A 24499-nucleotide genomic window follows, 5' to 3' on the forward strand; every position below is an offset into this window, starting at 1 on the left:
CACCCAGCACCACAGCAGAGACCCAGTGGCCCTGCCCCACTGCCTGCCCGGGAGAGGCAGCCCCGCAGCACGCGGGGGTAGAGAAGGAAGCGGAACTGCAGCGGGACCAAACCATGGACTGGGGGCGGCAGGGAGGATGCTCCCCACATCACTCCTAGGCCAAGGCTGCCCTGTCTGTACCCGGTCCATCCCCGTCTCTCCAGGAGCCGCAGGCCCGGCGTGAAGCAGAGCTGAAGACATTTGCTCTCAGCTGCTGGGAGAGTCATCGCTGGGAAAAGGGGATGTTTGAAATCCACACTCTGGAGCGGGCTCACTTGCCCCTCCTGTTGGTCCTTCATTTACTCGGCCAATGAACTGGCCAGATGTCTACGCGGCGTCTACTATTTTCAAGAAGAGCGCTGGGCTTCCTGCATCCTTCTCCCACCTCCTGCACCCTTTTCCTGGGTCGATCAAAGCACTTCTACCCCGTCTCCGGCTTGCTCTTCACCTCTAAAATGACGCCTCCCCTCCTCCCCACTCCCCGGCAAGACAATCTTCATCCCTGGAATCTTGAACATCTTAGCCATGTATAAGGAAGAAATTCCCTGGTTACTAACTCAGCTAGGTGGCCTGACAGCTCTCCTGAACTCTCCCCAGCTCCTTAAACCAACTGGACCTCTAACTGGTGACCATTACAGAAGTTTACATTGCTCCCTGGGTCCCGTCAAGGGGTCGCTGCGTTCTCTACCTGTGCTGGAGGAGGAATATGGAGAACCCCTCACCTCACCACAGCTTGACCACTCACCCGCTTCTGTCAAGAGGCAAACATCTTCCTCTCATCCCTGTCTCCCCTCTGCCCCTTCCCTGGACCCCAAGGCTCCGAATGTCCCTTCCCCAGTGCAATGAGAGGGCCTGACCCTCATTAGGAACGGAGCCTCCAGACTTGTCTGCTAAAGAATCCAGAGGAGGTGGGCTCAGAGCCACCAAAGGCCAGCTCCAGGGTCAGTGCCTTTACAAGCCCCCTCTGCGTGCACGCTTCAGACACCAGGAGCCTGACAGAGGACGCAGGATGGGCCATGGAGCCATCTGGGCACAGGGTGCAGAGACCCCACCTCGCACGGCAGCCCCTAGGCCTCGCCTCTGCCTCCACCCCACTCACCCTGTGAATGAGTTTCAGCTCCTTTCAGACCCCTGACCCCGTCTAGGGGCTCTCATAAACCTGGTCAGGCAGGCTGGCATGGAAAAAGAAGTTGATACTATCCTAGGAGCATCTGGTCTCTCTGCAAACATCTGGACAAGTCTGCATGAAATGTTAGAAACCAACAAAATGGGCCAAACATTGACTATATAAAAATACACGTGAAAAAAAAAAAAGACAGGGTTTCCCTGGTGGCGCAGTGGTTGAGAGTCCACCTGCCGATGCAGGGGACACGAGTTCGTGCCCTGGTCCGGGAAGATCCCACATGCCGCGGAGCGGCTGGGCCCGTGAGCCATGGCCGCTGAGCCTGCGCGTCCGGAGCCTGTGCTCCGCAACGGGAGGGGCCGCAACAGTGAGAGGCCCGCGTACCAAAAAAAAAAAAAAAGACAAGTTGGAGTAACTGGAGCCCCTGCCGTGTGTCACAGGGGACAACAGTAGGATCTGTGCTGTTCAAGACAACTGACCGGAATTTACAAACAGGAGTCAAATGTTTCTGTAGCTTTCAAAAGGCTGATATATCGCCTAATATTCAGGTAGGCTTGTCTGCTGGCCTTCGAGCAAATCCGCCTCCAGAATGGCCGTTTCCACCAGAGTCTGTAAGGGAGCACAGCGCTCTAGGAGGGGTCCACCCTCGTTTGGGAAGACCTGCTCCCCTGGAGAGGCAAGCCCCGCGTGGCTACGGTGCCTGTCATCTCACGGGCGGGGAATGAGAGGGATTCTTCACCATGTGGTTAAAACACCCCAAACAACGCGAAATAAAAACTTTAAAACCCCCAAATCAGTTTCTCATCAGCTGTTTTCCCTAAAAGAACTCAGACAACTGCTTTCTTGGTGACCTTACATGCTTTCTGATGCTTCAAGACTCAGCCCTGAACAGGCTGGGCCTGGCAAGGAGGGAAAGGAGGTTGGTTATGATTGTGAGAGTCCTGGGCTCCGTGCACGCCCGCCAGCGTGGACCCTGTCCGCCTGGGGCCGGCCCCATGGTACACAGGTCGGATCTCCTGGGCATTTGAGCCATCCTTTCCCAGGGCCCGTGTGCCCAGCTTTTCTCAAAAGCCAAAAACAGGAAATCTGTTAAGGAATTAACAATGGTTTTCTCTGGGTGGAGGAGTTTTAAACGATTTATTTCTGCTTTAAACATCCCTGTATATTCCCCAATGGGCCTTCGTTGCTTTCATAATTTAAAAAAAAAAAAAAAAAGCAAGCCTGAGACAACTCCTACTTCCTCTTTATCATTTGTTATCTTGCATTTTTCTGTCCCAGGAAGCTTCCGCCCACCTTTCATGGAAGCGCCAAGCCTACATTCCCACTTGTAAGGAGAACGCAGCAAACGTCCCTCCCCATACATGTGTGGTTCTCTCTCTTCTATTAAACTGTAATTGCCTGGTTGGCAAGGATTCCAGAACACCAGGCAGCCCCTCCAGCTCCTAATCTTGCACAGAGACTTTTTTTAGCTGACACTTTGATTCCGATTTTAAGCATTTAGTAATAATGACAACATCATCTATGGAGTGTTTACACCAGAATCTGCCTAAGCGCTTCACAAGCATTAACACTGAATCCTCAAGGATCCCTAGGAACTGGGGGCCACTATGATCCCCATTTTACAGGTGAGACTATGGAGGCACAGAGCAGCATAGTAATTTGCCTGAGATCACACAGTGAGTGAGTGGCAAGGCCAGAGCTGGAATCCAGGCAATATGGCCCCGAGGACCATAGTTTACGCAGAGACGATGTAGATAAAGTTAACTTACTTTCCTTGCAGCTCCTCCTGCTGCTGGGCATGGGGGGCAGAGGCAAGGGAAGACCACTCACGCCATAAATCTTCCCAGAAACAACAGCAGGACCAATGTGAGTAACCCAGGCCATGTGCCAGAGCGGCAGGAAGTCTTCTGCATTCTATAGTGTTTCGCTGCAGTCACACGCCAGTTTCTTGATAATCACTAACTAGGAAATTAAGCAGCAGTCATAGAATCCAACTTTTGCAGAGAAGCAAACACTCCCAGGAGTTTGCAGGACGGAGGGATCTCGGTGCCAAACCCAGATCTCAGCAGGGCGGGAGCCCATCACCTTCCACAGACACACCGACAGCGGCATTCGGTGGTTGCCCCTCATTGTCACGTTAGGGGCACATAACTAAGAGGCCACAGGCTGTTTGAAGGGATGCCAGCATTTGATCCCCAGGGGTAACGCTGGCAGGAAGAAATTCCGTCTAAAACGCCTGGGTATTCCGCTCTGGGATGCTCTCTCAAAGCACTCTCCTGGGGACATGTGGACGGACCCCGAGTGCATCGGTGGACCTGCCCCCGAGGGTCTCCACTTGTCTTGGGCTTTGAGAGGCTCCCTCCCCGGCTTTGGGCAGCTGGAGCTGGTCCAGCCCTTGGGAGGGCTGGTTACAGAGGATACAAGAGATACGACTGCCCACAGGACAAGCTGGGATCCTCGGCTAAGTTAGGAGACAGACTGGGGAAAGCTGTGGTTCTCTGAGCAGGTGAGCACTTTCCAGGACCCTCTGCAGAGGCAGCTGCTCGGACCCAGCAGAGGGTGTCACAGATACCCACCTCAGCGGGAGCAAAAGGAGTCTTGAGAAGCAGCTCTGGGAGCTGCCCCACGAAGGTGATTCCCTCGACACCCGGGTCCACAGGAAGCCAGCCACCAGATGCAAAGGCAGGTTTGGTCAGTATTTTTTCTCCCTCAATATCAATCTGAAAACTTTTCTGTTGAATTTGTATAGGATTCTCGAGTTGTAAACTGTTCCTGGGTTTATCCTTGGCAAGGACTTGATAGGAACTTGCAAACAATGGCAAAGAAGAGAACATTGCCTGAGGATCTCAGTTTTTCAATTCAAGCCCCAAACGCCTCTCCTGGCCCCCTCCACGCTGGCGTGTGACTGCGGGCGTGTTACCGCAACTCTCCAGGGCTCCGAGGTTCTCTCTGTGCCATGGGGACCGGGTTAGTGTCTCCCTGACGGGCTGAGACTTCGACGACGTAATCCCCGTAACGTTCTTCCCTCAGGGACGAGCGCATCGTAGGTCCCAAATAAGAGCTGGTTCTCCATCCTGCTGTCATCGTCAGGTAGCGAGAGGTAACCCGGTGCAGGCGCCAAGCCAGGGCTAGAGATGGCCAGATGATAATGTGGTCCCTCCCCTTGGGAAACAGCCCAGCACATGGTTCCCAAAGTCTGGTCCCCGAAGCAGCAGCATCCTAGGGACTTGCGGGAAACCCCAACTTCCAGGAGCCGCCCCGGACCTACTGCATCAGAGCCGCTGGGGGTTGGGGGCAGGGCCGGCCCCCTGCGGTTTACAAGCCCCCAGGTGACTCGCAGCTAAAGGCTGAGAGCCAGGACAGAATGAATGGCGCGCATCTGACGTGCTTTTCGTCATGATGCTGAATTTTAGTGAATTGAGTTTCCCGTGCTTTGAGCTCCCTCGGTTCCTGAACACACCATGTGTGAGGAATTCACGGACGCCAAGAGTTGCCCAGACACACTTCTGGTACCTACCGTAAATGCATACGGAGATTGGCACACGTGGCATTTCTCCAACTCTGCATTTTCCTGCTGCAAATGAGGAACAATGGATCACTTAATTAGAGAGAGGTAGGCCCCGGTTGGCAAGCTGAGAGGGTGCGGGGCGTGAGCCCTCTCAGGCATCGAGGAAACAGGATGAGGGACGCCAGGCAGCCTGGCTCAGACCTGCCTCCCGGTTCCTGGTAGGTCCTACCTGGACTCATGCGCTCTGCAGGACTGCCTCACGGACGTGAGGACTTTCGTTCTCTCTTTCAGAGTTTTTAACCAATCAATTTATGAGCTGTAGTTGGTGTAACAAATCAAACGAATAGCCATCAACATAGATCACCACTGCAGCTCCTTTACGGCCACTAACACTATTCAAGTCCTTCTAAGTCCCCTTTTGGCAAATGAAAGGGTAAATTTTACCACATGAGTTTCATAGGGTGGGGTTTTTACGGACCACAATTATAATGTTGAAGCAGAACAAAATATGTGTTACTAGTACTTTTAAAGAATGTGAACAAAAATTGTTTCTTCACATAAAGACCCTCCAGCTCCAAGCTGTGTCTCTGTGGCCCAAACACGAATGAATGAAGTGAAGAGCAAACTAGGGGCTGCTGAAGCCCTGGTGCAACCACGGGTCTGGGATGGTGTCCTTGCTCTTTTCTCACTTTTTAAAAGGAATTTAAGGACCATTTCAGGGAGCTTCCTTCTGAGGCAACAAAGCTCAGAGAAAAACCACACACTGCAGACAGTTCTCGAGAACTGGAAAATGAGCACACCTCTGAAAGTCCCATAATTTGTTCAGATCTACACAGTGATTAATCAAATAAGGTGATCCCTGAAGACGAGGAAATATATTTGCCAAAGTATTTGATTGTCGAGACTGTGAGAAACTGCGGGCAAGGTTGGGAATGATCCCAGGGCGTAAGGGTCCAGATACGAGGCAGTCTGGATGGCCCAGCAAGGACAGAGGGAGCTGCAGGAAAGCAGCAGGAGGAAGAAGAAAGCCTAGACAGGCCCAAGCGGTGGCATCTCCTCACCCCTCGCGCAGCCGGCTGGGGGTCCCCGTGTATCGGTAGAGGATTCTCTCTGCCATCAAATCTGCATTGATCTCCCAGTTCAATCTGCAGTGTAGGCTGCTCCACTGCAAGAAGTGCCCGGTGCCACCCGGTAAGAATTAAAGCCCAGCAGAGCGCTGAGCTCCTCCGGCTTCAGGGACGGTCGGGCCTCGCTGCGAATCCCACCTTCACCCCCTCCGTCTACAAGACAGCAGGCCAGCGGCTCACTCTCGCCGAGACGCTTCACATTTCTTCATCCGTACGACGGGGGGACACCAGCCACCAGCAGAGCCGTCGTGCTCATGAAGATCCAGAGCCGATCCGGGCACAAGGTGTGGCGCGTGTGCCCAGGGTGTGATGGTGGCAGCCAACCTCCACGATGTCCCCCCACCGCCGCCCGTGTGCTGCCCTCACTGGGGACACACCGGCCTGTGCCACCGGCACGGTCCTGCAGAAACGGGGGCGGCGTGACTTCTGAGACAAGGTCGTGACAGACAGACACAGCGCTGGCCTGGATCATTCTCTCTGGGGGGCACATACCAGTGACGTGGGGACACCCAGACCGCCTCTTGGACAGGCCGTGACGTGAGGCACTGAGGCCTCCCGCCGAGAACCAGCGCCCGCCTGCAAGGTGAGTGCGTGAGCATCTTCGATGTGGCTCTGCCAGCCGCGGTCCAGCCCGCACAGTGGGGCAGCCCGAGCCGACCTCTGACAGCAGGGCACCCGGCGCTGGAACCTCCCAGGTGAGCTGCTCCTGAGCTCCTGACCCCCCAGACGCCGGCTTATTATTGTCATAAGCGCTAAGCCGGGGGTAGTAGCTTGTTACGAAGTGAGCAGTAACAGTAACCACCACTCTGGGAGGCTCTTGGTAAACATAGGTGATGCTTGAGGTCAGCTCCTCCCGGGTCCCTTCCTGATGAGGAAAGAACTCAAATGTCCTTTAAGAAGTATTTATTTATCTCCACCACCTCCAAAGGGCAGATAGACCTGAGGACCTGCAGGGTCCCTTCGTTTCCCGTGATCCTACCTTGTCTCCTCGCCCGAGAGAACGTTTCTGGAAACTCCTCAACCAAACTCCAGACCTATCCCGGGCTGGGGTTGGGAGGCTTCAAAAGCAAAGCGAGAGGAGTTGGACTGACCTCAAATTGCTTCCAAAATCAAAAATCAAAACTGGAAGAAACCATCCTTATTCAGAAAAAGTGAAACATGACTGAGACAGCAGTGCTCTTAAAGTCAGAGGGCTGGTGAGCCGGGGAGGGCCGTGGCCTCGCGTCTGTGACGTCCTACACACACACACACACACACACACACACACACACACACACACACACACACACACACACTGAGCTGGCTTCCACAGCCTCACGTACTGGTTTCCAGTCAGTTCTAACACTCGGGAAACAATGAGGAAACACACAGTCAGATCTGATAGACCCCCAGCAAGAGGAACAATAATCCTTCTCTTGGTGACCTTCGAGGAACTGACTTGCAGCCTCTCCAGAAGCTGTTTCTGGGGAGCCCCTGTCCAGCCTCGCTGCCCATCTGACTTAGAAACCTGACCAAGGTCGACATTTGTCCATCAGGCTGCGGCTGACCTGTGCGCCGCTCAGAGAAGCACGAGAGAGAAGTGAAATTTCTCTTGCACATCCAGACTTGTAGGCAACCTTTGCATGACTCAAGCGACCTGTACGAGGCAGAAAACCCATAACCCCAGAGAATACTCTGCAAACCGACAGGACCTCCTCCTCACCTGAGTGGGTGTTTCTATAACTTGTATTATTTCCTTGTCTCGTTTAAAAAGGTAACCCAGCTGCTTTACAGAAGTAACTTATTAAACCACCAGCTCAAATAACAATTGATGTCACCACCAGCGATGGTTCGAACGAAAACAACTTTTGCCTAAAATATTAAATAACTGAAGTGAGAATGTCTCGGTACGTGCACAAAGTGGTTTAGTTACAAAACTAAAACTGAAAGTGGACATGGTCCAGATCGCCTCTTCAGAAATGTTCCAGGAACACGTGAGGGAAGAGGACCAGCAAGTGCCCCAGAGACGGCGTCCACCCGGCTGCCCGGGGGATGCTGCCCCAGGCACCCCATCTTCTAGGAAGTCAGGCTTCCTCGACTGGAGGTCATCACAGCAAGGAGCCCCTCCTGCCGAGTGGAGTCTGTGAGGACGAACTATAAAACAATTCTAGAAAGCGTGCAAGGCTATCTGAACCACAGAGGAGGTCTTGGCCGACACAGCAGGAGAAAGAGCACAGGAGGGTAAATGCATGGGTAAGAATTTGCAGCAAGAGCTGCCAACATCATATACCACAGCTAGGTACTTAAGACCCCGCAGAGGGAGGCTGAGTCTCTGTCCACTGAGGCCAGGAGCCAGGGGAGACTGTGGACCAAGACAGAAGACTCAGCGCAGGACTGAGACCTACAGAGGGCTGTAGTAACTTAAACAGCATGGTGACAGAGATAGAGACAATTACACCAAAGGAATAAATAGCAACTCTAAGCCGGTCCCTTGCTCATACCATCAATTAGTATACGTCCAGGTGGCATCAGAATGTCTGGTTAGAAACCGGTAGGATAACAAATCGCACATTAGATCTGTAATGAGCTGTTTGTGTTTAACAGATCAGAACATTTAGCTCATTTATTCAACAAACAGTGCCTGCCTGTTTCGGTGCCTGGTGCCACACTCGGCGTGGAAATTGCAGTGAAGAGCAAGGTTCAGGGTCCCGGAGCTCGTCTTCTGGCTGGAGACAGAACGTGCACCTTTGGTGAGCAGCGCAGAGGGATAAAGTGCCGTGGGGCAGGGAGCTCAGAGTAGAAAACTGACCCGGCAAGTTCAGGGAGCGAGATGTTTAGGCCACACCACTCGGCTTTGTCTGCAAGGCCAGAGGAGAGACACCCGTCCTCACCAGTGTCCTGCCACGAACGTAGTTCAGGTCTGCAGGAAGGCATGGTGGGCAGGGATGCTTCTGTCCTAAATGAGAACGTTCTGGGGGCCGAGGAGACAAGAGGAAGTGGCCACATGAATGCTGACGGGAGAGGAGACGAGGAACCAGCACTTGGTAAGTCTTCAAGGACAGCGGTCCTTAAGTCATTCAGAAGGACCCAGAGACCTGAAGGGATGAGAACGCTCCTCAACTAACGGGACCAGCCTAGTACAATCTTCACAACAAGTCCAAGCAGGGACAGTGTCAACGACAAAGTTACAAGTCACTCGGGGTTATGAACACGGAGGCAAAGTAACCAAACTAGGATACTACCAGGCAAATTCCAGAAGTGTATTTTTAGAAAAGCTATCGCAACCGAGTAGGAACTGCAATAATGGCTCCACATTAGAAAATTTATGTGTAATTCACCCCATTAAGAGATAAAAGGAAAAACAAAAAGCTTGGTTCATTAGACGCAGCCAAAGTATTTGATTCAGTTCAATAACTATTTCACCACAGATAGTGAAATGTTCCTAGTTTACTGTCAGTGAACTAGGAGCTCAAGAAATATTTATTAATTTTATACGGGGCATCTTTCAAAAATCTAGTGCAAATATTGTCTTTAAAGGTAAAATATTAGGAGCTTTCCCTTCAAAGAAAATAAGGAGCAGAGACCTGCTACTGCTGATTCTATTAAAAATTACACTAGTGATCTAGCCCGCAGACAAGAGAAAAAAGAAATGTTAAGGACTGAAAAGAAAGAAAAAGCTGTCATTAACAACAGAGAATGAGAGTTTAAATTAAAAATTCCCCAAAAACCCTGGTATTTATAAACTATTAAACCTAGAAGAGGGTTCTGCAAGGCTGCTGGCTGCAAAATCAATTCATGAAAACCACAGCATTTCCATATACCAGCAACAAACAATTAGCATATGGAACCTCCCTAGTGGCGCAGTGGTTAGGAATCCACCTGCCAACACAGGGGGCACGGGTTTGATCCCTAGTCCGGGAAGATCCCACATGCCGCGGAGCAGCTAAGCCCATGCACCACAACTACTGAGCCCGAATGCCACGACTACTAAGCCCATGTGCCACAACTACTGAAGCCCGCGTGCCTAGAGCCTGTGCTCCACAACAAGAGAAGCCACCACAACGAGAAGCCCAAGCACTGCAACGAAGAGAAGCCCCCGCGCACGCAACTAAAGCCTGCGTGCGGCAACGAAAACGCAACACAACCATAAATAAATAAATAAATTTATATTAAAAAAAATCAATTAGCACAGGTCACTAAGAAATCCCATTCACAATAACAAAATTTATGGGTACCTAGAAATAATTCTAAGAAAAGATATATGAAATATTTGTATAGAAAATGATAAAACTTTACTGAATGAAATTAAAGAAGATGTTTTCAAAATGGTGAGATTTATAATATTTCCGGATGGGCAGATTCAATATCACACAGATGGCAGTTTTCTCCCAAATAATGTAAATATCAGTGCAATTCCAATCAAAAGACCAGCAGGATATTTTGAGGAAGTTGACAAGCTGTTCTTAAAATTCACGTAGAAAGTAAAGGACCAAAGATAATCTTGAAAAAGAAGTAAGCATGACTTATTTGAAATGAAGACATATAATAAGGCTATAGTAATTAAAACAGTATGATAACAGAAACAGAGACAATTACACCAATGGAACAGATGGAGAATCCAAAAGGATGGACCCACATATACATGATAAATTAGTACATGACAAGGTGGCGCTAGAACTTGGTAGAAATAATGGACCATTCAGTACGTGATTCTGGGACAAACAGCCATCATACACAGGAAATTGTATCCATATCTCATAAAAATAACTCTAGCCAAATGAAGACATAACTAAATGTACCAAACTGAAAGTAGAATATATATGTCACTGGGGTAGAGGAAAGAGTTTCTCGAATAAGACAAAGCACAAACAATAGAGGAAAAAAATGATAAACTGGTTTACATAAAAATATGGAGTCCACAGGGAACTATATTCAATATCTTCTAATAACCTATAATGGAAAAGAACCTGAAAAAGAATATACATATATGTATATAACTGCATCACTTTGCTGTACAACTGAAACTCACAAAACATTATAAATCAACTATACTTCAATTTTTAAAATATATGGAGTCAACAAAAGCCCCCATGTAAGGGTGGATTCCAGGATCCATGCTGGAGAGAAAAAATCAGGAGCATCTGAATTAGGATACTGGCAATAGAGGTGGACTGGATGGAAGACGTTACAGTTTATTCTCTTGGAATTAGAAATATTTTTTCCCTAGTCTCTTTATTTTTATGAATAAAGAAGGAGGCAAGAAGGTTATACTCACAGATAACACAACACATTTCAGTCTTTATCAGTGGTCCAAAAGCCTTGGTGTCGGCTCCTCCGAGCCTGGTGTCAGGTGTAATTCCTCACGCCCTTACCTGAAGTTGGTTATTGACTGGAAAGGGCTGCCCCGCCTCTGTGTACTCTGCTTCATGGGCTATAAAATTATCACTCCAGTATCACAGGCTAAGTATTTATTCCCTAAATCGTTTTCAAGCACCTTGTCAGCAAGGCTGTATTTACTTTGTTTCTATGTCCCTAGGATCTAGCACGGTAGGGGCTCAATAAAGGCCTGATAATAAAAAATTATAATAAATAATAGATATTATAATAAATAATTATAAATAAATAAATAATAAATGGTCATTTACCCCCAAACCCTGTTTCTCCCCTACCTTCCACTAGGTATTAGCCAAGTTGAGGCCTAGATCAGGGTAACAAGTGCTCAGGGCTGCAGATTCAAGGGAAGCACTTGACCTCCCCAGCAGCTCAGGAGGTTCAGGGGGTTTGGAGTTGACCCATGGACTTATTTTAATATTCAGTGAATGTGGACCTAGTTCCCTCAATCCTGGCTCCAAAACGCAGTCCACTCCTCAGGTTTGTCCTCACGTTTCCCTTATTCCTTGTAGCATCCACTGGACAAGGGGGAATGAGGTCTGATCCACCAGCATTTCCCCCCTCTTTCCTGCCCCCTGACCGGCGCTCTCCCGGCTGAGGGCTGAGGGCTCGGGGAGAGCAGGCTTAGGCGGCAGGGGACACGGCAGTACTGATTCTATGGGCTCCCCACTTCCTCTGTGGGCAGCCAGTAAAGGTGAAACCAAGTGCCACGATTCCTCATATAGCTGGAACTAAATAGTTAACAATAGAGTCGCAAACTGTTAAAATAACATGATGTTTTTGCCTGTCGAATTTGCAAGTTTAAAAGTATAATGACATCCAGGGTTGGTAGAAAAGTAGTACTGGCCTAGAAGAGGAGTGAGAAACTTATATAAACTTTCTGTAAGGCAATTTGACAATGTGTGTCAAAAGCCTTGAAAATGTGCAACCCTTTCATGAAAAGATGCTCAACATTGCTAATTATCAGAGAAATGGAAATCAAAACTACAGTGAGGTATCACTTCACACTGGTCAGAATGGCCATGATCAAAAAGTCTACAAATAATAAATGCTGGAGAGGGTGCAGACAAAAGGGAACCCTCCTCACTGTTGGTGGGAATGTAAATTGGTGCAGCTACTATGGAGGTTCCTTAAAAAACTAAAAGTAGAGTTATCATATGATCTCAGCAATCCCACTCCAGGGTACATATCCAGAAAAGACAAAAACTCTAATTTGAGAAGATATATGCACCACACTGTTCACAGCAGCACTATTTACAATACAATAGCGAAGACGTGGAAACAACCTAAGTGTCCACTGACAGATAAGTGGACAAAGAAGACGTGGTACATATAGACAATGGAATATTACTCAGACAGAAAAAAGAATGAAATAATGCCATTTGCAGCAACATGGATGGACCTAGAGATATCCTACTAAGTGAAGTAAGTCAGACAGAGAAAGACCAAATATCATATGGTATCACTCATATGTGGAATCTAAAATAAGACACCAATCAACTTATTTACAAAACAGAAACAGACTCACAGACATAAAAAACAAATTTATGGTTACCAAAGGGGAAAGGAGGGGAGGGATAAATTAGGAGTTCGGGATTAACAGATACACACTACTATATATAAAACAGATAACCAACAAGGATCTACTATATAATACAGGGAACGATATTCAATATCTTGTAATAACCTGTAAGGGAAAAGAATCCCTTTGACTCAGTGATTTCACTTCCAGTAATGTTTCCCAAGGACACGGTCCATGATGCCTCAGATGACACTATCACAGATGTTCACTGTAGGTGACTTTACTGGACCAAAATTTACAATCAACGTAAATGCCTAGTAATGGGGTGCTGGTTAAGTGAATTACAGTCTATCCATATAATGGAATACGATGCACAAATTGAAAAATAATAATGACGTAGGAAACACTTCAAAACATATGGCTAAGGGGGTAGAAAAGCCTCCAACAGAGTATGTATGGTACGAGCTCTTTTTTTAAAGTGTCCATTAGTTCTCACTCTGATTCCCTACGACTGACTCAGGACACGTGTACACGTACACACACACACACACACACACACACACACACACACACACACACACTGGAGAGGGGACTGTCGTCAGTGGAAGAGAGATTTTCAACCCTTCTAGAAGACAGAGCCAGTGCAAGGGTGTTGATGGTTAAAACTGAGTGCAGTGAGCTGCGGTCCAGAACACTCACAGGAGGGGCCGGGATGGGAGGGAGGCGGGCAATCCTTCTGGCATAACCCCGGGGAAGCTCTGGGCTTGGGGCCAATGGGCTTAAAGAGTAAGAACAAGGGAAGGTGCTGAAAAACAGAAACCAGTTGGAAGTCGTCCCGGGGAAACCTCAGCGCCCGTCTCCCCATCCCACGTGCCATGGAAACCAGCGCATTTATTACTCCACCCCACAGTGGAGGCTTCTTCTAAAGAGAAGCCAAGGACACTGCCCAGGGAGACTCCCTCTCTCAGGGCGAGTGATTCTGCACAGACGAGCAAGTCCCTGCATCCGGCAGGTCCTGCCCAGGTGGACCCCCCAGGGGGACACGCTGCACAGCCCAGGCATCCCAGGGATTGACTGAGGCCTCAGTTCTGACAATAAACAGGCCACATCTTACACTGAGGGGTCAGGTCCAATGTTAGAGGAGCAAGAAATAGAGGTTTCAGCCTAGGCACAAAGGTGTGAAGGTGACCAATAGAAGAACTACACATAATAAGCATTAAAATTGGGAGAAGAAGAGTGCAAATGAACTTCTTTCCTACCAGAGGCTCAAGAGACACCCTAAATCCATATATGAACGTATAGATAACGAACAAATCAGCATCTTATTTAGAGTCATGGGAATTGCCACCAAAAGGTCTAAAGCAAACATGATTACAAGAAGCTGCCCCCTCTCAACTCCCTGATTTTTTTTTTTTTTTTTTACCGTGGACATATATAACTTCAATAAAATTTTAAAAATAAAGGGAAGAGACCGTAATAGAAATGACCACTGTGCTTTTCTATTTCCCATGTGTCATTCAGAGATCCGTAAGCATAAAAAGTCAGCATTCAGGTGCCTTTGGTGAGAGCGGATGATTTTTCTCTGTGAATTTCCATAAACACAGAACAGACGGCACTCATTTTTAATGCTTTCTGAGAGAACCAGCTTATCTAAATCAAAAGCTGCTGTATTTGCTTCTGTTTTTATGCCTCGCTAGGGCCTCCGTTTCGTTTGTTTCTTTTCAAGTTTGGCAAACCATTTCCCTGGCTTCTTGGGACTACACAGCAGGGCGTTTGACTGTGAACGCTCCCCGTTCTGCATACAGCTTTCACTGCTTCCTGTGTACATAGGAGAATTTCACCAGCAAAACCCAGGTAACTGGGACTGAACAGAGAGCCAGAGCCTTACCATTTTCTGTCGTGAAAGGGAGACTTCAAAAGGGCATTTGAGTACCCAGCCATTTAGTAATCATCTTGGATTTCACTCTCTCCATCACTTAATAAATCTACTTTAATTTCTAGTATTTCCTTGCCCTGATAGAGCTGTGAAAGCTTTTTTCATTCCCTCCACTGCTCTGGCAAGTGCACATTCCTTCCCCCACCATTTTACTGCCTTTATCTCCCCTTCGCGTTTGTGCCTAATCTGAAGGTTCCCAGAAATATAGCTTTCAGAGAGGAAATGCAACTAAAATCCTATCAGCCGATTCCTCAAATGTTCAGAAAGGCCCGCAGAGGTGTGCACACGGTTACCTTTCGAATTCGCGTTCCCACATTTGCTCAAACGCACCTGATCCACTTTATCTGGAATCTCGAGTGAATTCAGGAACAAGATTTTTCTTTTGTTGTCTGTTTCTCTACAAGCTTTACCTATTATTCCCGTTTCTTTTAGCAGGTTCTTGGCTTTAGACCTGCAGCGTGGGGTATGTGTAGAGGGGACCTGGCCCTCACCTTGAACTTGTCTGTGGTTTGCTCTGGAGCCCGAGCCAGCCGGTGGAATTGTTGGGACTCAGACCCAGCGAGACACAACGCGGGGACTGTTCTGTGCACGCCGCCCGCTGACCCACGGCTACGCGGGAACCAGCAGGGCTGGTCTCCACTCAACAACTGTTCAACGGACATGAGAGGAGAATCCGTCATGATTCCCACCAATTCCAGTGGTAGAGTAGTTCACATTTCCATATACGAGGAAAAGTTGAGGGCAGAGGAAAGATAACTCAGTTTCTAACAGATGAGAGATGAAAAATGGGGAAGATTTCTATTACTTAATATTAACCAGACACTCAGTGGCTCAGATAACAGAAACCTATTTTCTCACAGTTCTGGAGGCTGGATGTCCAAGCTCAAGGGGTCATCAGGGTTGGTTCCTTCTGAGGCCTCTCTCCTTGGGGTGCAGACAGCCACCATTTTCTGCACCTTCACATGGCCTTCCCTCTACCTGGGTCTATCCTAATCTCCTCTTCTTGTAAGGGCCCTTCCCAATGGCCTCATTTTAACTTAAATATCTTTTCAAAGGCCCCATCTCCAAATACAGTCAGAATCTGAGGTGCTGGGGGTTAAGGACTTCAGCACACGAATTGTGGGGGGGGGGGGGGGGCGGGAAGATCAGCCTGTAACAGAGACCTTTCATGTTCTTTCCATGTCTATCCTAAAACGCGTTCTCTGTAGGCTTATTTTAGCTCATTTCATATACCCCCCTTTTCCCCTTCTATTCCCTCAACATTTATTTATTGAGTTCCCATGATACTGAGTTTCCATAAATACTGATTTTCCTCACACTGTGCTTGGCGCTGGAGATCCCAGGATGCCTCCTGTCACTGAGCAGAAGTTGACATGTAAAAATATCATAACAGCCCAATTAGTACCGTAAAGAAGGGACGGATAACGTTTCCTGGGAGTTCAGAGGACCAGCGACGCCTGCCTGGGAGCAGACAAGTCTGAGCAGAGAAGATGATAGGCAGGAAGCTTTTAAAATGATGGCTATGAGTTCATGAGGAAGAGACACGGAGATAACATCGTTCTAGACAAAAGGAACACAACGTACTACGTGCTGAAGCCCGACAGGGTATGTACGGCACAGTGGCTGTGAGCAGGGCGGATGGCAGGGAGTGGACGCGGTGAAGATGGAGAGGTGGGTGGGGGCCAGGCTAGGAGATTAGGACTTCACCCAGAGCCAGCCCACTGACATTTACAGACAGTAATTAACTAGTAAATCAATATATTAAAATCTAGTTCTGAGTGCTTTCTAGGTTTCTGAGTACTGTCGTCTATTACTGAGTCTTGAGTAATTTTCCTTGCCATCTAGACTCCTAGCTCAGGGACTGCACACCTTTACCTGCCATTTCACTTGCCTTCCCACGCTCCTGTCATTGTCACCATGAGTGAAAACGTGAGTAGATGAATAGGAAGCCTTTTCTTTCCAAGAAACGATTGTCTCTGTGCCTGAAGCTTATCCACAAAGACAAAGATGCTCGCATATGGATGTGTATATAAAACACTTTTCCTTAATATGTATATTTAAGGGAAAGTGTTGTAAGGACTTCTGGATTTATGCCTGTTCTCAGAAGTTTCAAATCAGAACTATTTAAAAAATTGAGCGGGTTGAATCCTTCATTTTATAGGCTGATGGAACCAGGGTCCCTTTAAACTAACATGAAGTGAAATCAACATATCCTTTTTGTCAAACACCAAACACCCTTTTCTTTTTTTTTTTTGCGGTACGCGGGCCTCTCACTGTTGTGGCCTCTCCCGTTGTGGAGCACAGGCTCCGGACGCGCAGCCCCATCGGCCACGGCTCACAGGCCCAGCCGCTCCGCGGCATGTGGGATCTTCCCAGACCGGGGTACGAACCCGCGTCCCCTGCATCGGCAGGCGGACTCTCAACCACTGCGCCACCAGGGAAGCCCACCCTTTTCTTAAAAAGGCCCCACTGGATCTTTATACTGGTCAACAAAACAAGACTTTCGCCCCACAGGGCCCGTTCCTTACTGGCATTTTCTCAGCATTTATGCAGGTGGTGGACAGCCTCGCGCTTGTTACATATTGCTCGGATAAGTAATTCCCTTTGTAAACCGTTAAAAGCACAACATTTGTATCTTTCCATTACCCACAGCACCTGGACTACAGAAAAGAGTGACGGCAAACACAGTACCTGGTGCCCAATACTTTATGGACCATGAACTCTTTTAATTCTTGTAATAATCTGTGAGGTAGGCACCGTCATTATCTTTAGTTTAAAGATGTAAACACTGAGGCACAAGGAAGCTGAGCAAGCTGCCCGAGGAGCGGCGACTCGTCAGCGGTGAGTAGGCGTCGTGCTGCGCGTGGCTCTAGGGTCTGGATCTCGAGCACACGAGTTACAAGGTTTCCTGAGTATTTGTTCACACTCCGCACATCATCTGAGCCCGGGGACTGGTGACAGGGCTGGACCCCTCGGTCCACTCGGCTGCTGGGCTCCCAGGACAGTGCCTGGCAACGCGTCCCACCGTGGCGCCCAGCTCTGTGCCAGGCGCCGAGCCTTACAGCTGTGCAAGGTCAATAGACCTGTGTGTGTGGCCGGCACGAGGCCACTGACAATGGTCTGCTTTCTTCTCCCTGAGCACCAGCAGATACGTCACCAAAAGGCTTTTGTTTTTATAAATACGGCTCAAAGAGACTCTGAACGGAGAATGGTGGTTACCATAACTTGAAAATTGTTTCTAAAACTATGAAGGATAAATGATAGTTAATAATAATAACTACCTTGATAAATGGCTGGTACTGGGCCAAGTGCTTTATTGCACTCTCATTTAAACTCCCCCAAGAACCCTAAGCAGGAGGAACCAGCCTCCCGTTTACAGACAGGGAAGGAGGCTCAGGAGTCAAGGTCACACAGCTGCACACGCAGAGCCCTCTTCCTCGCCCTCCTCCTTTTCCTCAGTCCTTTTCTGTCCCCTCCTTTCTCCCTGACCCGACTTCAGACCCTGTCCATTTCTCTCTCCTTATAAATTGAAGTATAAGTGACGAGCAGTAAAATACAACTTTTCACTGTCGATTTTGTTTAGAATAAAATAGCATATTTTACATATTTTCTTTTAGATCCTTATCTCTTAAGATGCATGATCAAGTGTTTACAACGAAATGGTAAGTTGTCTACCTTATATAAAATATTCTAAATGAGGGTATACATTAAACAAAAACAAAAACAGAACATATCTTTATAGTACAGCTCTGTCCCCAGATCTAGGTGGCGACATTTCCAGCACCTAGAGGAGCCCAGCTCTTTGTGTCTATATTTACTGCCTCTTGGAAAGACCATTAAAGTCCTGGTGAAAATTCACATCAAAGCAAGAGCTTCTGAGGGGGGGTCAAGATTCTTCCGGAACATTGGATTTTATCAGCAAAGCTTTCTGTGGCTGAGAGGCAGTTGAAATCAAATAAGTTGTTGACCCAACCAGGTCAGACTTAACTTGGACTTCAGCAGCTAATTTCAATTTCAATTCAGTTCACCAGAAGTGATCGTGCATTTCATAAAGCAAGATGCCCGGAGCCCCACTGAGGCTGTGCTCGGATGGGACCCACGACCCAGGAGAGGAGCCTTGCCTCCTGTCCCTCCTGCTTCTGGCTGAGTATGGAGGTGGCCTGGGGAGGCCCCAGGGCCAATGATGATCACAGGACCACTATTATTATTATTATTTATTATTATTTTTTTTGGTACATGGGCCTCTCACTGTTGTGGCCTCTCCCGTTGCGGAGCACAGGCTCCGGACGCGCAGGCTCAGCGGCCACGGCTCACGGGCCTAGCCGCTCCGCGGCACGTGGGATCTTCCCAGACCGGGGCACGAACCCGTGTCCCCTGCATCGGCAGGCGGACTCTCAACCACTGCGCCACCAGGGAAGCCCTGTGTTGCAATTTTTTAAATGCCTTAAAACTTTCTGTAAGTGTAAAGTAAGGTAACAGATTGCTTAAAAGTTTACGGATACGCTTCTTTTCTTTTTTTTGGACAAACAACTTTTAGATTCTATCCAAATAGTTAATCAAATTCAACTCTATCAATTCTGGTTAGACTCTAGAATGAAGATTCTTTGTTAAAGAGATCTGGTAAGTAAGGCGGCAAGTGTTCTTGCTGTTGGAGGATAAAAACATCAGTAGCAGGGAGAGGACTTGCTGACGCAGAGTTGAGCTGAGAGGGAGGTCCACTTCCGGTGTTTTTTTTTTTAATGTGGCAGGATTATTTAAGGCCATTGAAATTTGAAAGGCTGCAGGAAACAAATGAAGTACTCACTGAGAAGTGCTGAAATCAGCCCTACTTAGAGCAACTCCTCCTCAGCTAATAAGCAGGAGAAGTTGCATGCTGGGCGTGCCACAGCAGCACGGGGGACGATCACCTTTGCTATTCTTTTCCCCCACAAGAGTGATGAAACGGCAGCTCTGGATGCAGTGCTACATCTATGAAAAAGGATGAAAATTCCCCGCAAAGGGATGTATGCCTGAGTGTGGGCTTCTCCACAGGGAATCCTTATCTCATTCCTCCCCCATCCTTCCTCCCTGCCCCTCAGACACCACACCTGAATCCCACCTGGAGAACAGATGAGCCCGTTTCTCTGAGCTGTGCGTCACAGAGCAGCCTCTCATGCAAACCTGGAAACATAGCCCCTGCGTTTATTCGGGCGCTGCGAGGAGGCATGGGTTAAAAGGAGTAAAGAAAGACTTATCTGTAGTCTAGGGCGCCAGACGACCTGAACACACAGGGGAGATAGTAGTAAGTGCTGATTGTGGGAGGAGAAAATGCATGTGCTTCCATGGTCCTGAGCACGCACCAGGGCTTGTGTGCATGACAGCTGCCCAGGGCATTCAGTCCTGTGGTACAGAGCCCGGCTTCAGGGGGCTCCAGTTGGGTGCACAGCTGGCCCTCTCCCAGGACCCCCAGCTAACACTGTCCTGCATCCTCAACTGTGTGTGGGTAGAGTCTCTCTAACCCCAGTTCAAGGAGAGAACACGACGGGGCTGGAAAGACCCCTGTCCTTTCCCCGCCTGGAGAGATTATGAGAGGGATACTGAGTTGACGTTTATCTTCAGAAGGATGTTTCCTGCCACTGGAAAATACCACCGTTTACCAATTTTGTTGGATATATATTTATATTACATATATAATATATGCATATACTTACTTAATTACATATAGGTATACATATATAACCTATATGTTTCAATATGTTTTGGTATCTGGCTGTTTTGTACTATGTGTGATAAGACAAACCTTGTAAAGTCTGGAAGAGGAAACCACTTACTCAGATCCACAGATAACAATGCCAGAAATGAAGGACCATGAAGGATTAGGTATACATGACACGACCACAGGAAACTAGTAAAGCTCCAATAACCGACCCGAAAGGAATGGAGATTTGTGAACTCTCTGATGAAGAACTCAGAAAAATCCTCTTAAAGAAGGTCAGCAAACCATACGGACACACAGGCAACTACATGAACTTAGGAAAACAACACGTGAACAAAATGAGAAATAGAAACATCAGGAACAAACAAACAGAAACCCTAGAGCTCCAGGGTACAGTGGCTGAACAGAAGAATTCAACGGAGAGCTTCGACAGCAGACCTGACTGAGCTGAAGAACCAGTGATCTGGAAGGCAGACGGTCTGGAATTATGCAGTCAGAGGAGCCAAAAGAAAAGAGAATGAAAAACGCGTGAAGAAAGCCTATAGGACTCATGGGACGCCACCAAGAGAAAATATGCATTACAGGAATCTCAGAAGGAAAAGAGAAAGGGACAGAAAGTATATTTAAAGCAATAATGGCTGATACTAATGGGGGAAATGGGTGAAGGTGGTCAAAAGGGTACAAAATTCCAGTTCTAAGATGAGTAAGTTCTGGGGATCTAATGGACAGCATGGTGACTACAGCTAAAACACTGTACTGTATACCTGAAATTTACTAAAAGAGTAGGTTTTAAAAATTATCACCTCACACCACAAAATGGCAATTATCTGTTAACTAATCTTATTGTGGTAACCATTTAACAATATATACATATGTTAAATCACCATGCTGTATACCTTAAATTTATGAAACGTTATATGTCAACTGCATCTAAATAAAGCTGAGGAAAAAACCATGCAGCAAAAGAAACAATGAATAGAGTGAGAAGGCAGCCTATGGAGGGAGAAAACATTTGCAAACTGTGTATCTGATAAGGGACTAGTATCTAGAACATGTAAACTCAACCATAAGAAGACAAATAACCCGATTAAAAAATGGGCAAAGGACTTAAATAGATCTTTCTCCAAAGAAGATAAACGAAAGCCAAAAAGCATATGAGAAGATGCTCAAAATCACTAATCGTCAGGGAAGTGCACATCAAAAGCACAATGAGATATCACCTTACACCTGTTAGAATGGCTGTTATCAAAAGGACAAGAAATAACAAGTGTTGGTGAAGATGTGGAGAAAAGGGAGACCTTGTGCACTCTTCGTGAGAATGTAAAATGGTGCAGTCGCTATGAAAGACAGTGGAGATTCATCAAAAAATTAAAAGATGGAACTACCATCCACTCCAGCATTGCCAGTCTGGGTGTATATACGAAAGAATAACCACCAGGATCTCACAGAGATATGTCCACTCCCATGTATATGATGCAGCTTTGTCCACAGTAGCTGCCAAGAGGTGGAAGCAACCTAAATGTCCGTCGACAGGTGAATGGATAAACAAAATGGGGCGGAGACATAGAGTGGAATATTATTCAGCCTTAAAAAAGAAGAAAATCTTGTCATACGCCACCACGTGGATGTACCCTGAGGACGTACGAGATGAAATAAGCCAGTCATAAAAAGACAAACATGTATGATTCCACTTCTATCAAGTACTGGAAGAAGTCAGACACATAGCAACAGCCAGTAGCCTGTGGCTACCAGGGGCTGGGGAGGGAGGGGAAAGCAGGTGGGTTTTCAGTGGGGGCGGAGTCTCCCTTTTGTAAGAGGGGAAGTGCTGGAGCTCTGCAGTGCAACAACGTGCACACAGCTGACACTGCCGGACCGCACACTTAGAAACTGTTAAGACAGTGAATTTTAGGTTACATGTGTTTGGACCACAATAAAAAAATAGAGTAACTGAATACATAGCAGTATTAAACGGGGTTAAAGGAACAAAAAATACTACATTTCATGGCAAATAATAAACCATGTAGGCTAGCATTAAAACATGAAAAAAAAATCAAGTCCAGCAGGTGTTCTCAAACTGAGAATAAGCTTCTTATCCAAAAGTAGAGAATGCTCAGGGCACATCTGTGTGATGAAGTGCTGTGTGTAAGAAAAACTCAGTTTCCTCCTTTGCCCTCTACTACTAGCATGACTCTTCTTCACTTCTGGCCATCAAACGTATGGGGCTTTTCCCCATGCTGACCAATTCTCCAGCACCAACTGGGTGTCTAAACTTCAATTCAATTCTGACACTATCCATCTGGAGTTAGCACAGACCCCACTGTGCTAAGGGCTCCATCCCACAAGATTACCCACCCCACTTGAGTCCAGGCTGCCACCTGTGCTTCTGGCCAATTGTCCAAAAATGGGAGGTTCCTAACAATCCCCCCCCTCGGGTTTGGTCACTGGCTGGAAGGGCTCACAGAACTCAGCACCACAGTTCACTCACTCCATTACCGGTTTATTTATAAAAAAGTCAGAAATGGCCAGACGGATGAGAACACAGGGCGAGGTATAGGGGAAGGGCACGCGGAGCTCCCAGGCCCTCTCCGGGTGCACAACCCCCCAGCACCTCCACCAAACTGGAAGCTCTCTGAACGCCACACTTTACAGATTTTTATGGCGGCCTCATTACCAGGCAGGACTGATTACATCAATAGCCACTGGTGATTCACTCAACCTCTAGTCCCTCTCTCCTCCCTGGAGGGCAGGTGTGGGGCTGGATGTTCTAACCCTCCAACCACATGGTTGGTCCCCTGGCAACCAGTCCCCATCCTGAGGCTCCCCGGGACCCCCAGACACAGGTCATCTGGTTAGCATGCAAAAGACACTCGACACAAGGGTTTAGGAGCCGTGTGCCAGGAAAGGGGGACGAGCAGAGACCAAGCACGCATTGATCTTTACGTCACAGTATGTAAACTTTAAGAGCATTTTTGGAAAATCTTATGTGTCTGTGAGTATGAGTAGCGGGGAGGGGGGAGAAGGGAATAGATGAGAAAAGGAAAGGACAGAAGGACAGAAGGGTGGAGAAGAGAAAAAAGAGTGGAGGGAAAGCAAGGGCACAATCAACAGGCAAAATAGAGTCGGGGGGCTTCCCTGGTGGCGCAGTGGTTGAGAGTCCGCCTGCCGATGCAGGGGACACGGGTTCGTGCCCCGGTCTAGGAGGATCCCACATGCCGCGGGAGCAGCTGGGCCCGTGAGCCGTGGCCACTGAGCCTGCGCGTCCGGAGCCTGTGCCCCGCAGCGGGAGAGGCCACAACAATGAGAGGCCCACGTACCACAAAAAAAAACAAACAAAAAAAAAATAAATAAAACACTTTAAAAATAGAGTCAGATATTCATAGTGGGTGATGGTTTTCTTTATACTTTTCAAGATTTTCTAACAGGTCTGTAATATGACATCCTGGGAAAAATGGCTTTTAAAATGTAAAAGGACATCAGATTAGCTAGAGGGACAGAAGGGAGCCTGGGCGGGGATGTCCCTGTGGTCGAGGGGAGCTGGTCCTTGGGGGCAGCGGCTGCACAGGGAGGGGCACAGAAGCCCAGGACCCCCGAGTGGGGGGCAGCCAAAGGGCCCATGGCCACGGAGGAGCAGAGGCACCAAAAGTCACACTTAACCTGCTGCAGTTTCTCCCAGATTCCCATGGGGATGTGAATTTCCCTTCAAAAGAGTCCACGGAGTCCGTATTACATGTGACTCGTGTCCTCTTATGGTGGCCGTATTTCTCAGTAATAACGCTGCGATATCGTCGGTCACACCAAATAGATGTTTTTCCCCTTCTCAACGCTGTGAAAGCCAGTGGAATGCACCCTTGAAATTACTATCAAAACGCTGGCTCAAAGGCGAGGGGTCCTTGGCAGGAGGGTGACTCTTATCAGCAAAGGTGAGAAGTGTGGGCGGCAGAGAAGCAGGGAGCTCAGGTGAAAACAAAAGGCTGTCCTAGTCCAGACAGAGGCTTTTGAAGAGAAAGCAGAACCGGGGGATTAGAAAATCAAAGTTCCAGTCCCCAGCTTTGCTCCAATGAGTTCTGTGACCTTTTCATCTTTCCACGGGGCTCAGTCCTCGTAAGTGACTATTAGAGAGGGCTGAGCAGAATCAATCATCTCCATGTGTTTTCCAGCAGAACATTCTACCAGCACTAG

Source organism: Phocoena phocoena, chromosome 18 (assembly GCF_963924675.1).
Source record: "Phocoena phocoena chromosome 18, mPhoPho1.1, whole genome shotgun sequence".
In the NCBI taxonomy this organism is placed as follows: domain Eukaryota; kingdom Metazoa; phylum Chordata; class Mammalia; order Artiodactyla; family Phocoenidae; genus Phocoena; species Phocoena phocoena.